The sequence below is a fragment of the Cupressus sempervirens genome, chromosome 5 (genome assembly GCF_028749045.1).
Source record: "Cupressus sempervirens isolate cs-2001-9-10 chromosome 5, ASM2874904v1, whole genome shotgun sequence".
Classification (NCBI taxonomy): domain Eukaryota; kingdom Viridiplantae; phylum Streptophyta; class Pinopsida; order Cupressales; family Cupressaceae; genus Cupressus; species Cupressus sempervirens.
Window position 1 is genome coordinate 670,678,336 of NC_143122.1, and position 16,855 is coordinate 670,695,190.

At 33.5% G+C, this 16,855-nt stretch overlaps 1 pseudogene; it reads left to right on the forward strand.

The window, feature by feature from the left end:
- The first annotated feature begins 665 nt into the window (after positions 1-665).
- On the forward strand, positions 666-1,314 carry LOC149557719 (EG45-like domain containing protein pseudogene; annotated as a pseudogene).
- The last annotated feature ends 15,541 nt before the right edge of the window (positions 1,315-16,855 follow it).

Sequence of the window (16,855 nt, forward strand, 5' to 3'; positions counted from 1 at the left end):
GTTCCATCGTGTATTTTGTGTTAAGACATTATTCACGGTAGAGGGTTGCAAAAGTGACGGTAATAATTAAATGCTCAAGCGTGAAATTATGAGAAGAAATGAGTTTTTAAATAAGACTAAGAGGAGGTAGATTATTTGGGCATTTGGTTGGTACATTAACACCGTTTTTAGCTGATTCATCTGCTATTTTGTCTACTACTTAATAAGAGAATATATAAAGTAATTGTTTCCATAAAAGATATGACAATGATTGGAAGAAAAAGTTAGAATATATTTTATTTATTGTAGAATCTATATTATAAACATTGAACTGATGTTGAATTCAATTTTCTTTAATAAAAATAAATTATAAAAATAAAAAAAAGGTAAACTCGAAGAAAAGAGGACTACTACACAGCAGGCAAATGATAGGATTACATAGGTTACCATGTCATTCTAATAGAATCACAAGATGATATCCGTTGGTTTTTCCAACTCATACCTATTGTGTGATTTATGCGCTGACCGTATTATGTGATATTCGCGAAGTAGCTTCTAGAAATTATTCAATCAAGACACACAATCATAAGCAGCGTTCGCATCAAGCGGGGCTCAATTGACTAGGTGCAGACAGAGACTAACTTGACCTCTTGCCTCTTCTTCTATTTTATATATACTCCTTCCCAATGCTTAACATTCACAAATACAAAAGCTTTGTTCCTTCATGTGAAGAAAAAGAATTGGGCAGGACTAGACTTCTAAGAGAGAATGGCAGGTGGAGCTATTCGAGCTGTGTGTGTGTGATGAGTTTTATGTGGGCTTGGTATTGTTGTATGGCTGAGCAAGGAACGGCCACATTTTACACTCCTCCATAAGTCCGTAAGTAAAGTTTTAATAATTCCCAAATATAAGTAATTTCAAGCTTTGCAACTCATGAATGATGTAATTGCCATTGACCAAACCTAATGATTGGAATTAGGATTATATTAATTATTCATATTGGTTTTGGCAGCATCGTCGTGCTATGGAAACGACCCATCGTAGTTTCCAGAGGGAGACATGTTTGCAGCGGCCAGTGATGTATTTTGGGACAACAGAGGTGCGTGCGAGAGGCGTTACAGAGTGAGGTGTACAGGGGCAACAAATAAAGGGGTTCTGAAGCTGGGTAAGAGTGAATCGATTGTAGTGAAGATTGTAGATTATTGCCCTCCACCTAGTTGTCGTGGAATGATCGATTTATCTCAAGCTGCCTTCGCTCAAATCGCTAATCCAGACGCTGGCAAAAGTAAGATGAGCTATCAAAGGCATGTTGCTGCTGCCTCACTTTTCTTCTAATCCGTACTATTACAATTTGTAGTCGCTGAATTGTTATTCTTCATTTTTTTTCATAGGATTTGATCATGCTGAGAAGTGTTTCTGTAGTGCCTGCTCACATTCACATCCTTTTTGCACACATTGTTGTTACTATTATCAGACTATGTTAGACTAGACTATGTTAGACTAGTTTTATGTCGATGGATTAGTGATATTGTTTTGAGACTATCAGATATTATGTTATGGATTCAGTTGGTATATGATGATATTATTTAGACTTTACATTTCATGTATGCATGATGATCATTTCATTGTTTTCAGTTATTGATGATGATTAGTTAGATGATTTATTATCTCATATGTTTTATTATGGATACTTACCCCATACTTGCATGTGTATGGTATGCGTGATTGTTCTTTTGTATAGCGTTTCTAACATGGTTAAGGGAGGGAGTCGTACTCACCTGCTAGTCGAAATTTACACGATACACCACATTCTACCATTGCCTATTTAGCTTAGAATTATATATATATATATATATATATATATATATATATATATACATGCATGAGTTTTTATGCAAGTTGCAGGTACCGGGTATCGACTTTCCTGAATTGCCAGGATGAGCGTACTCTATTACACTATCTCAATGATAAGAGAAGGGAGATAAATTCTCAAGTCCAAATCCCAAACCCTTAAACCATTGTCCTAAAAAGATAGGACAAGTATCTGGACATTTTACCCATCGAATGTGTCAGATGACATAATTCATGATTTTTAACCCTTTAGACTGATTTTGTATGGATTGTTCTATGATGGGTTTTCATATTTTATCTTGGAGGTCTATAGTGAATTTTCTATTAATTAAGTCTTAATAAATAGATTTAATTAATAAATTAATTATTGGGTGAAAATTAATATTATATCATGATCTTTGATATTTTAGATTAAAAATAATTAAATAAAGATTAGTTGAGAAAAGAATTAAATAAAAGTAATTAATTAAAAATTAATAATAATAAATAATGATAAAATAATAAATAAATAATAATAATAAAAGTTATAATAAAATTAAATAAAGGTTATAATAAAATTAAATAAAATCTATAAGCTAGCCTATGAGTTAATGCACCTTTTTATTTCTCTTATGTCAACAACACAGGAGTTAGCACACAAATTAAGCACATGGTGTCTACAACCTTATGACTCATTTGGAAAGTTGGAAAAAGCTTGTGCTTAGTTGTCTACACCTTCTAGTTGTTTCAAAAGGCATTCTTGAGAGTCCTTTATATCTAGGTACTCCTAGAGGCTTAAGAGAGCATAATTATAGAGAGTGTTTTGGAGAGCATTTTGGAGCATTGGAGGACTCGGGAACTTTGGAGAAGGGAGGAGCTTGCTCTGCAGGTTTTCTAAAGAAAAGTGAATTAGCATCAGAATCTGGGTAGACTCTTGTGATCTTGCATATGTTATTTCCGCATCTTGCACTTCCTGTCTTCATCGTGTCTTCCACATGTTTATTGAGGGTTTCTCCTATTTTAATTGTATGTATTCTCAATATGTGTAGCTAAAAATTACTTGAGAAAACTTTATATGCATAGATCTGAAGAGAACATGGGGCTAGGGTTTAAATCCATTAGCAAACTTATTGAGTAAATTTGGAGAACAAAATATTTCATGGTTTCATTAAAATTGAAAACCTTTAGAAAATTCTATTGATATGAACACGCTAATTCAGATCTGTGAATATATATATATATATATATATATATATATATATATATATATATACATACATGTTATATATATATACATATATATATATATATACATAAATACAATTTTTTATATATATATACATACATGTTATATATATATATATATATATATATATATATATATATATACAATTTTATATATATATATATATATATTTTTTTTATTGGAGAACCGAATGTTTAATCACATCGCGATTTACGTTTTTGATAAAACATTATAAATTTTTTATTAAAAAAAATGATTCGCATATTATATGTGGACGGGGAGGGCCGAGCCCATACCCCCACCTCTATACCTATAGTAGTAACCGGCAACACTATTGCTGCAGGCTTTGCGACAGCAGGCCCGCACAACATCATTTATTTTGTGGCAGTTATTATATTTGGTATCGACTATGGTGTCGAGTTAAAAGATTGGACACGATTTCCATTCGATTTTTATAATTCATTTTTCATAAAAAGTTTGTTATTGGTTATATATATATATATATATATATATATATATATATATATATATATATATATATATATATATATATATATATATGAACAATTATTATATTTAAAAGGTGGAATTAATGGGTCATTCTTTAAAAGATAAATGTTTTAAAATATTAATGATAGTTTGTCAATTATAATTTAAAAAATGAAAGATATTAATAATTAACTTAATTAAACTTAGTTTAATTAAGGTTAATCATTAGAATGTGTTTTGAATTATGCTATTTATTGAATTGTTAATTGATTGTTGGAACTCGATAGGAGTCAACTTTGAGCAACTTCTATATAAACAATATAATTAGAAAATTGAATCTAATCGTTTTGGGAGAGAAACTTTTTAACAAATACATGGGATGGGAAAAACGTACAAATGATTATCTAAAACTTGAAACGAAAACTGAAACCTCACATTTAGATTCAAGTATATAATGTTAGCAAAACCAAAATATGTGTTTGCATTGTGTATTTCTTTATGCTTCTGCTTTAAGTTTTAGGTTGACTAGTGTTGACCAATTATACAACGTCTACCAGAGGCTCGCGAGCTATGATTGTGATGTCATGATGATGTTTTATTTTTTATTTTTATAAACCCAACCATAGTTATGTGATGGAATGCTCTATGTAATGTTTGTAATTACTGATTGTTTTATTTGAGATTCTTATGTATGAGACACTTGACCTAATCATTTCTGAGTCATCGATTAGTTATCCTTGGGTTATTTTTCAATCACCATGATGGGACTGATATGTTGTTTTATGATGTCATGTTGTGACATATTTGACTCAACCATTTTGGAGTCTTCGATCAGTATGATTTGAGTTATATTTTGGTTAATGAGAACCAATGGATACTTTTCATTATTAGTGATACTTCAGTTGCCAATAGAGAGCTGTTGTGGTCATGATTTTCTATGGATGCTTTTAAGTTTCTCATGGAGATTTGATGCTTTTATTATGGATATTTGATGCTCTTATTTTGGATTATCTTTTGGTATTTCTTTCCAGTCGCTTGTATAGGACTGGGGTGATTCATGATTCCATGAGCTTAGGGTAGATTATCTTCTTGTAGTGTTGGGAAGTGGCTTGCAATGGGGGCCGAGGCCCTAAGAGGCTGCTAGGGTAACTCATTGTAAGTTGTTTAATAAGTGAAAACATTCTCACCTAATACTGACTTAATGAACCTAAAAAGATAATTGTTTTGTTCTCGCCCATGCCTCGAGTGCTTGTACAGACTAGGATGGGAGTAGAGAGAATGCTTGGTTGCGACCTTGCATTCCATTGTATACCTTGTTATTATGAGAGGATACTAGTGGCCGCATTAGGATCAGTAGGGACCTGTGGAGTTTAGCTAACTGCCAGGGTAACTTCTACATGATATATGCGATGACACTTTCCCTCTTGCATAGTAGGTTTCCTACATATCTTTGTGTGCCTCTAGGATTAGATGTCAATTTTGTGATTGGAACCTTTGAGTTAGTATACTTTTAGGATTCCTGGACTTAGCGAGTTTTCTTATGCTATGTGGTTTTGATAGCCTATTTGGGACTTGAGATTATCTTCTCAGCACAGTGGGAGTTGACCACTCAGGTACCACGCAATCAAGTGGTATTGTTTTTCCACTCTAATAATTTGAGATCCAATTGAAACATCATGGCTGATGCGTCCTTCATGATGGTGGATATGTATCCTTACATTGGTGGTTAGCATATGATAAATGATGTTATCTTATGCTTATATTTGCATGTTATATCATTTTCTACATATGATGTAGTATGTATAGGAATGATATTCCTACTATGCTAGTACCGATGATCTCTTCAGTGATTTGGAATGTTATGCACAGAGGGATGGCTAGGATCCACGATGGTTTAATGATGCTATTTATGGTTGGGAGGAACCATGCGCTTAGTTTATTATGTTGATCTTTTGTGATGGATTTATATATCTTCTATGATGATGTATCATGTGTATCATATGGTTATCTTTACTTTGATGTACCTTATTCCACATATGTATATTCTTTTAAGCCTTTCATACCCCGTGACATGTATAGTGGATGATTGAGCATTTAGAAATGTAATGTGTAAACATTGGGCTTATCATTATTATTTCATGTGGTTGTTGTATTAGATGGATTCATTAATGTTAGATGATTTAGATGTGACTCAACGTTAAGGGATCTTTAAAGAATGTAATATGTTATGTTATGTTTACTTTTAGATGGTTATTGCTATTGCTTCCATTATTCTTGTATCAGTTGTGAATGATATTACTTTCATGTTAAAAAAAAATGCTACCAAACTTAGTAAAATTTTAGGTTAATTCTTTGGGTCCCTTGGCGGGGCATTACATTTGGTATCAGAGCTCAAGTTTCTACATTGGGAGCTCTGGGTATTTTGGAACAAACTAGGACTTTGAACTATTAAGTGTATCATCTCAACTTGAAACTAGGTGAACTAAACTGATATTGTTACTTGTATATTTTTCATACTTCAACACTTTGTTTTCAAAATTGAAATCTTACTTAAACCTAAACATAGACAAAACTGAAATTGGACTTAGTCTATTGCAAACATGTGTTTTCTTGGTTGTAATAGTACTTTGTACTATTGTAGGATGGTATCTGGGACTAGGTCTTTTGTTAGAGGTCGTGGTCATGGCAGAGCTATCAGTGTCCATGAGTTTGTTCATGAGGAATCTACTCGTGAGGAGAGTAGAGGAGAGCACGTTAGTGAGCAGTAGGAAGATAGCCATAGAGAGGACCAAGCTGAGTCTGAAGAAGTTGATTTGAGACAGATGATGCAGACCATTCTTGACCGTCTACCTCCTATTCAAGATCAACCTAAATCACATCAGACTAAACATGAGCATAGACCCAGGTCTAGGAGTCCTTAGAAGGATCGTCAGAGGTCCATTGTGTCCACTCAGATGAAGGATCTTTCGAGATCCAAGGTCAGGCCTTTCAATGGGCAAGGTTTTGGTTATGTGGCTAAATAGTAGCTTATTGGCCTCGACAGGATTTTTGCCATGCAGGATTTTGATAGCAATGTTAAGGCAAGATTTGCGATCACTAATTCAAAGAATTTTGGAGCCACTTGGTGGAGAATTGAGGAGAAGAAGCTGGGTATTGATATGAGCAGTGTCACTTGGGAACTCTTCTTAGAGAGTTTTTGCGAATGATTCCTACCAGAGGAATGGAAGTAACAAAGGGCGGATGAGTTTCATAATCTTAGGCAATATACCTTGTCACTGGCCGAGTATGAGCGTAATTTTTATGAGCTCGTGTCTTTTTTAGGATTCAATGAAAATTCAGCTCAGTTGACATAGCATTTTATTAGAGGTTTGAACAATCGTATAATTGGGGGTGACAAGGTGTTTGAGCCAAAAACCCTCAAGGATGCAGTACGTTGAGCTATCCTTGTTGAGCAAAGTGTCAACCTTGGTCAAGGATATTTTGTGGGAGAACCAGCAACATCAAGATCTAAAGGCAACTACAATTCAGGTGGTAACAGGAAGCCTTCCTTTTCTAAAGGGAAATAGTATCAGCAGTAGTCTCAGCAGATCCAATAGTTGGTGGCGGAGGTTTTAACTCCAAGAACAATCATAATGCTTAGCTTAGTAAATAGAATCCACCCAATCAGCCAGCTCAGAGTAGCCAGTCTTTTATTAGCAGGAACAGTCGTTAGCAATCAAATGTACCACCCATGGGCAAAGGATCTGGAAAAAATACATAATGTTTTTCATGTGGGCATATTGGACATTATGTAGTTCATTGTCCGTAGCGAGCACCTCAATTTTCAGGACCTAGGCCTACAGTTTTAGAGCCTATAGTTGGTGATGCAAGTAGAGCTCATAGAGTGTTTGCAGCAGTAGATCATCATCAAGCAGATCATTAGAGAACAATGGTTGAGACCACAAGTGCTATTCGAGGTATATCTCTTTCAGTATTGTTTGATTCAGGAGCTATAGATTCATTTATTTCACCATCTATAGTTTCTAAGTGTAAGCTAGATGTGGTGAAGCAAGATCATGGTTGGCAAGTGGAACTAGCCTTAGGTATTAAGGTCTCCACAGATTCTATAGTTTATAAGTGTGAGCTTAGCTTAGGAGACTTTGATACTACAGTTGATTTTCGAGTCATACCCGTTGGTTCCTACGATGTGGTTTTAGGGATGGATTGGCTTGGCTCTCATACAGCTAGTATAGATTGCAGGAAGAAGATGATTGTGTGCTAGGATGATCAAGGGAATGATGTCAAGATAGTCGGGATACCAAGGCCTATATCTCTGAGGATGATTTCTGCTATGCAAATGAAGTGGAGTTTCTATAAGGGATGTCCAATATTTGCTATTATGATAAATGATCTTGATGAGGAAGATCTCATGAGGAAGACTTTAGATCACCCTATTCTATAGGAGTATGCAGATGTTTTTCCAAGTGAGATTCCAGGCATGCCTCCGAAAAGGGACATCAATTTTAGCATTGATCTAATTCTTGGAGCGGAGCCTATCTCTAAAGCTCCTTATCGTATGACTACATAGGAATTGGGTGAGTTACATCTTTAGCTAGAGGAACTTCTAGCCAAAGGGAGCATTCGTACTAGTGTATCACCTTGGGGAGCTCTAGTGCTCTTTGTGAAAAAGAAAGACAGTTCTTTGCACCTTTGTATTGACTACAGACAGTTGAACAAGGTGACTATTAAGAACAAATATCCTCTGCCTAGGATTGATGACTTATTTGATCAAATCAAGGGAGCTATAGTATTCTCCAAGATTGACCTTAAGTCAGGATACCATCAACTTTGCATTAAGGAGGCTGACATTCACAAAACTGCTTTTTGAACTCGCTATGGGCATTATGAGTTCACAGTGATACCTTTTGGGTTGACTAATGCACCATCAATTTTCATGAGTTTGATGAATGGTGTGTTTTGATCTTATCTTGACAAGTTTTTACTTGTGTTTCTTGATGATATATTGATATATTCTAAGACACAGAACGAGCATGAGGAACACCTACGATAGGTTTTGCAGTGTTTAAGAGACAATCAGCTTTATGCCAATGCAGCTAAGTGTGAATTTTTCAAATCTAAGATTTAGTATTTAGGGCATGTCATTTTAGGTGACGGTATTGCAGTGGATCCTATTAAGATTCAAACAATAGTAGATTGGCCTACACTGACTAATGTGTCAGAGATTCGTAGCTTCATGGGCCTAGCTGGTTATTATCGCAGATTTGTCCAAAACTTCTCTAGGATAGCACATCCTATCAGTTCCCTTTAGAAGAAAGGAAAGAAGTTTGTGTGGACAAAGAAATGTGAGGAAGCATTTCAGAAGCTTAAGGAGCTTTTGACTAGTGTACTGATTTTAGCCATACCTGATCCAGAGGGAGATTTCATGGTGTGTATAGATGCTTCTCTTGAAGGGATTGGGGCAGTTTTGATGTAGAAAGGATGAGTGATTGCGTATGAATCACACAAGCTCGAGGATCACAAGCTAAATTATCCTATGCATGACCTTGAGTTAGCAGTAGTAGTTCATGCTTTGATAAGGTGGAGATATTTCTTGTTGGGGCAAAGATTTGAGCTACATAGTGATCATCGCAATCTTCAATACATTTTCACTCAACCTAATTTGAATGCTCGCCAGAGGCGATGGATGGAATTCCTATGCGAGTACGATTTTGAGGTGAAGTATATTCAGGGAAAGGAGAATGTGGTGGTAGATGCTTTGAGTCGTAGAAGACATGTGATATCATTTATGACTCTTAGTGTGGATTTGAGGAGTCGGATTCTTCAGGCACTTCCTATGAATTCGGTATTAGGAGGTGTGCAGAGAAAAAGATTCAGGAAGACCGTTGGAAGGTAAGTTTGCTGGTTATGTCCAAGAGTTAGATGGTCTTTTCAGACATTTGGAGAGGATTTATGTGCCTTTACTAGATGAGCTTTGCACCTTGATTCTAGTAGAAGCCCATCGTACACCCTACTCGACACATCCAGGTGTCAAGAAGATGCATGCTGATTTGAGGCGTTTGTTCTTTTGGTCCAGCATGAAGGGAGATATCGCTGATTTTGTGGCTAGGTTTCTTGAGTGTTAGAGAGTTAAGGAAGAACACTAGCACTTGGCTAGACTTTTGCAGCCAAATCTCATTCCTTCATGAAAGTGGGATATCACCTCCATGGATTTCGTAGGAGGATTACCTATGACTGTTCGTCGACGTGATGCTATCATGGTCACTGTTGATCGGTTGACCAAGGTGGCACATTTTTTACCAATTAGGTCGTCCTACACAGAAACTTCTGTAGCTAATGTTTTCATGTGTGACATTGTGAGATTACATGGTATTCCTAGAAAGATCATTTCTAACAGGGATCATGTATTCACATCCACATTCTGGACATCAGTGTAGCATGAGCTTGGAGCGCAATTGAATTTTAGTTCGGTATATCATCTAGAGATAGATGGTCAAACAGAAAGGGTGAATTAGGTTCTGGAAGATATGTTAAGGATGTATGTGATGGATAGGCAGACACATTGGGAGGACTATCTCTACCTAGTGGATTTTGCTTACAACAATGGGTATCATAGTTCTATCGACATGGCACCATTTCAGGCATTATATGGACATCCTTGTCATACACATTTGAGTTGGGATAGTCTTGAGGATCACATCCTGTTGGGTCTTGAGATGCTTCGTGATATGGAGCAATAGGTAGTGCATATCCGAGAGCACTTGTCTACGGCACAAAACAGATAGAAGAAGTATGTTGATGCACATAGGATAGATAAGCAGTTTGCAATGGGAGATAAGCTTTTCTTGAGAGTGCGACCGTGAAAGAGTCCGATCTAATATGGAAAGGGTTCTAAGCTAGCACCTCGCTTTGTGGGACCATTCAAGATTCTAGAGAGGATTGACCCAGTTGCTTATTGCCTTGCTGTACTGCCCAGCCTAGCTCACATTCATGATGTTTTCCATGTTTTAGTGCTTAGAAAATATATTCCTAATATTGTACATGTTCCTGATTGGAACGCATTGCAGGTAGAGGATGGGTAGCTGGCTTTGGAGCTGGTACGTATTCTGGAGCATTGAGGGTTGACCCTCAGGGGCTGAACCATCGAGCAGGTAAGGGTCCAATGGGATCCTAATGATGATTCTTCGGCTACTTGGGAGGATGCAACAAAATTATAGGAGTTATATCCCTACCTGTTTGTAAGCTTCCAGGAGTAAGCCTAACCCAAGGGGGGGGTGGATGTAGTGTCTGCCCTTGTTCACATCCTTTTTAGACACATTGTTGTTACTATTATTAGACTATGTTAGACTAGTTTTATGTTGATGGATTAGTGGTATTGTTTTGAGACTATCAGATATTATGTTATGGATTCAATTGGTATATGATGAGATTATTTAGACTTTAAATTTCATGTATGCATGATGATCATTACATTGTTTTTAGTTATTGATGATGATTAGTTAGATGCTTTATTATCTCATGTGTTTTATTATGGATACTTACCCCATACTTGCATGTGTATGCTATGCGTGATTGTTCTTTTGTATGGCATTTCTGATATGGTTAAGGAAGGGAGTCATAGTCACCTACTAATCGAGATCTACATGATGCACCACTTTCTGCCATTGCCTGTTTAGCTTAGAATTTTATATATATATATATATATATATATATATAGTATGTACATGCATGGGTTTTTATGCAAGTTGCAGGTATTGGGTATTGACTTCTCTGAATTGCTAGGATGAGCATACCCTATTACACTATCTAAATGATAAGAGAAGGGAGATAAATTCTCAAGTCCAAATCCCAAACCCTTAAACCATTGTCCTAGAAAGATAGGACAAGTATCTGGACATTATACCCACCGAATGTGTCGGATGACATAATTCGTGATTTTTAACCCTTTCGACTGATTTTGTATGGATTATCCTATGATGGGTTTTCATATTTTATCTTGGAGGTCTATGGTGAATTTTCATTAAGTCTTAATAAATAGATTTAATTAATAAATTAATTATTGGGTGAAAATTAATATTATATCATGATCTTTGATATTTTAGATTAAAAATAATTAAATAAGGATTAGTTGAGAAAAGAATTAAATAAAAGTAATTAATTAAAAATTAATAATAATAAATAATGATAAAATAATAAATAAATAATAATAATAAAAGTTATAATAAAATTAAATAAAGGTTATAATAAAATTAAATAAAAGTTATAAGCTTGCCTAGGAGTTAATGCACCTTTTTATTTCTCTTATGTCAACAACATGGGAGTTAGCACACAAATTAAGCACATGGTGTCTACAACCTTATGACTCATCTAGAAAGTTGAAAAAAGCTCATGCTTAGTTGTCTACACCTTCTAGTTGTTTCTAGAGGCATTCTTGAGAGTCCTTTATATTCGGGTACCCCTAGAGGCTTAAGAGAGCATAATTGTGGAGAGCATTTTGGAGAGCATTTTGGAGCATTGGAGGACTCAGGAACTTTGGAGAAGGGAGGAGCTTGCCCTGCAGGTTTTCTAAGGAAAATTGAATTAGCATTAAAGTCCAGGTAGACTCTTGTGATCTTGCTTATGCTATTTCTGCATCTTGCACTTCCTATCTTCCACATGTTTTCTAAGGGTTTCTCCTATTTTAATTGTATGTATTCTTAATATGTGTAGCTAAAAATTATTTGAGAAAACTTTATATGCATAGATCTAAAGAGAACACGGGGCTAGGGTTTAAATCCATTAGAAAACTTATTGGATAAATTTGGAGAACAAAATATTTCATGATTTCATTAAAATTGAAAACCTTTAGAAAATTGTGTTGATATGAACACGCTAATCCAGATCTGCAAATATATATATATATATATATATATATATATATATATATATATATATATATATATATATATATGTATATATATATATGCAAAGATTAATTAATCTTTGCATATATATATATACATATGTATGTATATATATATATATATATATATATATAATTGTATTTATGTATATATATATATATATACATACATAAATACAATTATATATATATATATATACATATATATTTTATTAGAGGACTGAATGTTTAATCGCATTGCGATTTATGTTTTTGATAAAACGTTATAAAAATTTTATAAAAAAAATGATTCGCATATTATATGTGGATGGGGAGGGCCGAGCCCGTACCCCCACCTCTGTAACTACGGCAGTGGCCGGTGGCACTGCTGTCACAGGCTCTGAGACCACTATCACAGGCCTGCAATAGTAGGCCTGCATGACACCATTTATTTGGTGGTGGTTATTATATTTGGTATCGACTATGGTGTCAGGTTAAAAGATTGGACGTGATTTGCAATTCAATTTTTATAATTCATTTTTCGTAAAAAAATTGTTATTGCTAATATATATATATATATGTATGTATGTATGTATGTATGTATATATAGTTATGAACAATTATTATATTTAAAAGGTTGAATTAATGGGTCATTCTTTAAAAGATAAATGCTTTAAAATATTAATGATAGTTTATCAATTATTATTTAAAAAGGAAAGATATTAATAGTTAACTTAATTAAACTTAGTTTAATTAAGGTTCATTATTAGAATGTGTTTTGAATTATGCTATTTATTGAATTGTCAATTAATTATTTGAACTTGATAGGAGTCAACTTTGAGAAACATTTATATAAACAATATAATTAGAAAATTGAATCTAATAGTTTTGGGAGAGAAACTTTTTAACAAATACATGCGATGGGAAAAATGAACGAGTGATTATCTAAAACTTAAAATGAAGATTGAAACCTCCACATTTAAATTCAAGTATATAATGTTAGCAAAACCAAAATATGTGTTTGTATTGTGTATTTCTTTATGCTTCTATTTTGGATTTTGGGTTGACTAATGTTGACCAGTTATATAACGTCTACTAGAGGCTCAGGAGTTATGATTGTGATGTCATGATGATATTTTATTTTGGATCTTTATAAACCCAACCATGGTTATGTGATGGAATTTTCTATGTAATATTTGTAATTATTGATTGTTTTAGTTGAGATTCTTATGTATGAGACACTTGACCTAATCATTTCTGAGTCATCGATCATTTATCCTTGGGTTATTTTCCAATCACCATGATGGGACTGATATGTTGTTTTATGATTTCATGTTGTGACATGTTTGACTCAACTATTTTGGAGTCTTCAATCAGTATGATTTGAGTTATATTTTGGTTAATGAGAACCAATGGATACTTTTGATTATCAGTGATACTTCAGTTGCCAATAGAGAGCTGTTGTGGTCATGATTTTCTATGGATGCTTTTCAGTTGCTCATGGAGATTTGATGCTTTTATTAAGGATATTTGACGCTCTTATTTTGGATTATCTTTTGGTATTTCCTTCTAGTTTCTTGTATAGGACTGGGGTGATTTATGATTCCATGAGCTTAGGGTAGGTTATCTGCTTGTAGTGTCGGGAAGTGGCTTGCAATGGTGGCCGAGGCCCTAAGAGGCTGCCAGGATAACTCATTCTAAGTTGTTTAATAAGTTAAAGCATTCTCACCTAATACTAACTTAATGAACCTAAAAAGATAATTGTTTTGTTCTCGCCCATGCCTCGAGTGTTTGTACAGACTAGGATGGGAGTAGAGAGAATGCTTGGTTGCGACCTTGCATTCCATAGTATGCCTTGTTAGTATGAGAGGATACTAGTTGCCGAATGAGGATCAATAGGGACCCGTGGAGTTTAGCTAACTACCAGGGTAACTTCTACATGATATATGCGATGACACTTTCCCACTTGCATAGTCGATTTCTTATATGTCTTTGTGTGCCTCTAGGATTAGATTTCAATTTTGTGATTGGAACCTTTGAGTTAGTATACTTTTAGGATTCCTGGACTTAGAGAGTTTTCTTATGATATGTGATTTTGATAGCCTATTTGGGACTTGAGATTATCTCCTCAGCATAGTGGGAGTGGACCACTCAGGTACCACGCGGTCGGGTTGTAGTGTATTTCCACTCTTATCATTTGAGATCCATTTGAGACATCATGAATGACGCATCCTTCATGATGGTGGATATGTATCCTTACATTGGTGGTTAGCATATGATAGATAATGTTACCTTATGCTTACATTTGCATGTTAGATTATTATCTGCATATGATGTAGTATGTATAGTAGTGACATTCCTACTATGCTAATACCGATGATCTCTTCGGTGATATAGAATGTTATACACAGAGGGATGGCTAGGATCCACGATGGTCTAATGATGCTATTTACGGTTGGGAGGAACCGTACACTTAGTTTATTATGTTGATCTTTTGTGATGGATGTATATATCTTCTATGATGATGTATCATGTGTATCATATGGTTATCTTTACTTTGATGTACCTTATTCCACATATGTATATTCTTTTAAGCCTTTCATACCCTATGACATGTACAGTGGATGATTGAGCATTTAAAAATGTAATATGTAAACATTGGGCTTATCATTATTATTTCATGTGGTTGTTGTATTAGATGGATTCATTAATGTTAGTTGATTTAGATGTGACTCAACGTTAAGGGATCTTTAAAGAATGTAACCTATTATGTTATGTTTACTTTTAGATGGTTATTGCTATTGCTTCCATTATTCTTGTATCAATTGTCAATGATATTACTTTCATGTTTAAAAAAAAAAATGCTACCAAACTTAGTGAAATTGTAGGTTAATTCTTTAGATCCCTTGGCAGGGCATTACATTTTCCTTACAGTAGTAAATAAAAGCAGCAGCATAGATATTAACGGTCGTTGCCATAAGCCGTAAGGAGATGTCTCGTTGTATTGGAGTGTAAGAAGAATGGTGCTATGAATATGCCTATATAAATAAAATAAAATAAAATAAAGAGAGTTATTGAATAGTTTAGTCTATTTCCATGGTCTTTAAACGTTTTGTTTAAGAGTTTATTGAATTCCATTATAATAATTTTTTTAACAACAATAATAATAAATTTTGTCTCTTATATTGGAAAAATAGGAAAATGATAGAATTGACATTAAAATTTTAAGAAAGTGAAATTAAAATTAGGATGATTATGGAAAAGGAAAATGTTGTAAAAAATGGCCCATGTTCTACTGGTGAAGTTAAAAGGCTCACAAAGAGTCAACAAGAAATAAGTGGTGCTAAGACATTTAATAATTTTTTTTATGATTTGCTTAATTTATATATTAATATAAAATTTTATTTAAATTGGTTTTGAAGCTCTTCTAAAAATCAATAAGTTTTTTATTTTTAAGATTTTAATTATTCTAGTTTGTCTATATAAACTAATTTAATTTTAAGAATATCAGTAAAAAATTATTTAATATGAAAGAACGGGTTATACTCTTGGAAGAATATTGCAGAAAGATTTATTATTTTTATTTCATGTCATAAAATTTTTAATTTTATTTTATTAATAAAATTAAACAATATCTAATAAGATTTTGTCTTCAAATTTGTTTCTATTATCTTCAATATTTATAAAATACTAAATTTATGATCTTTAGAATTCATTTATGAATATCAATTTATGAACATGAATATTTTTATGAATATCAATTTTTTATTAGTATAGTTTATAAATATAATTGATCATATACAATTCCTTAAATTTGCTACCCTTTTAATATTTTTTAGCTTTGAAAATAGATTACAAAGTTTGTATATTAAAAAATAAATAAATTAAATACCATAAGTATGAAATGGAATAACATCACCCTTTTAACAAAAATTCTCATTTATTTTATTTTAAATATGGCAGCCTCAACAATACTATATATATATATATATATATATATATATATATATATATATATATATATAGTATGTGTGTGTGTGTGTGTGTGTGTGTGTGTGTGTGTAGAGAGTCAGTTGACTGCATGAACTACTACGTAGAAATTCTCGATGAGCATTCTTAATAATCAGAGATTCACATATTCCGCACAAGTATCTGAAATATATTTAGAAAAGTGCCAAAACAGGTTTCTATAAAATAAGAATTATAATTTACTATTGTTAATTTTTGCATTTTATTTTCAATCCTAACTAGACCTCCCATTCTACTCATGTTAAGTCTCTTAAAAACTTCTATAAATATTATTTTACTATAATATATGATATTTCAGATACTTTCTTTTTAAAAAATTATAATAAGAATATATCAATGATATTGGTTGCTTAATGTTATTAAGAGTTCAACATATTGCATTCTTTGCTTTTGTTATAAATAAA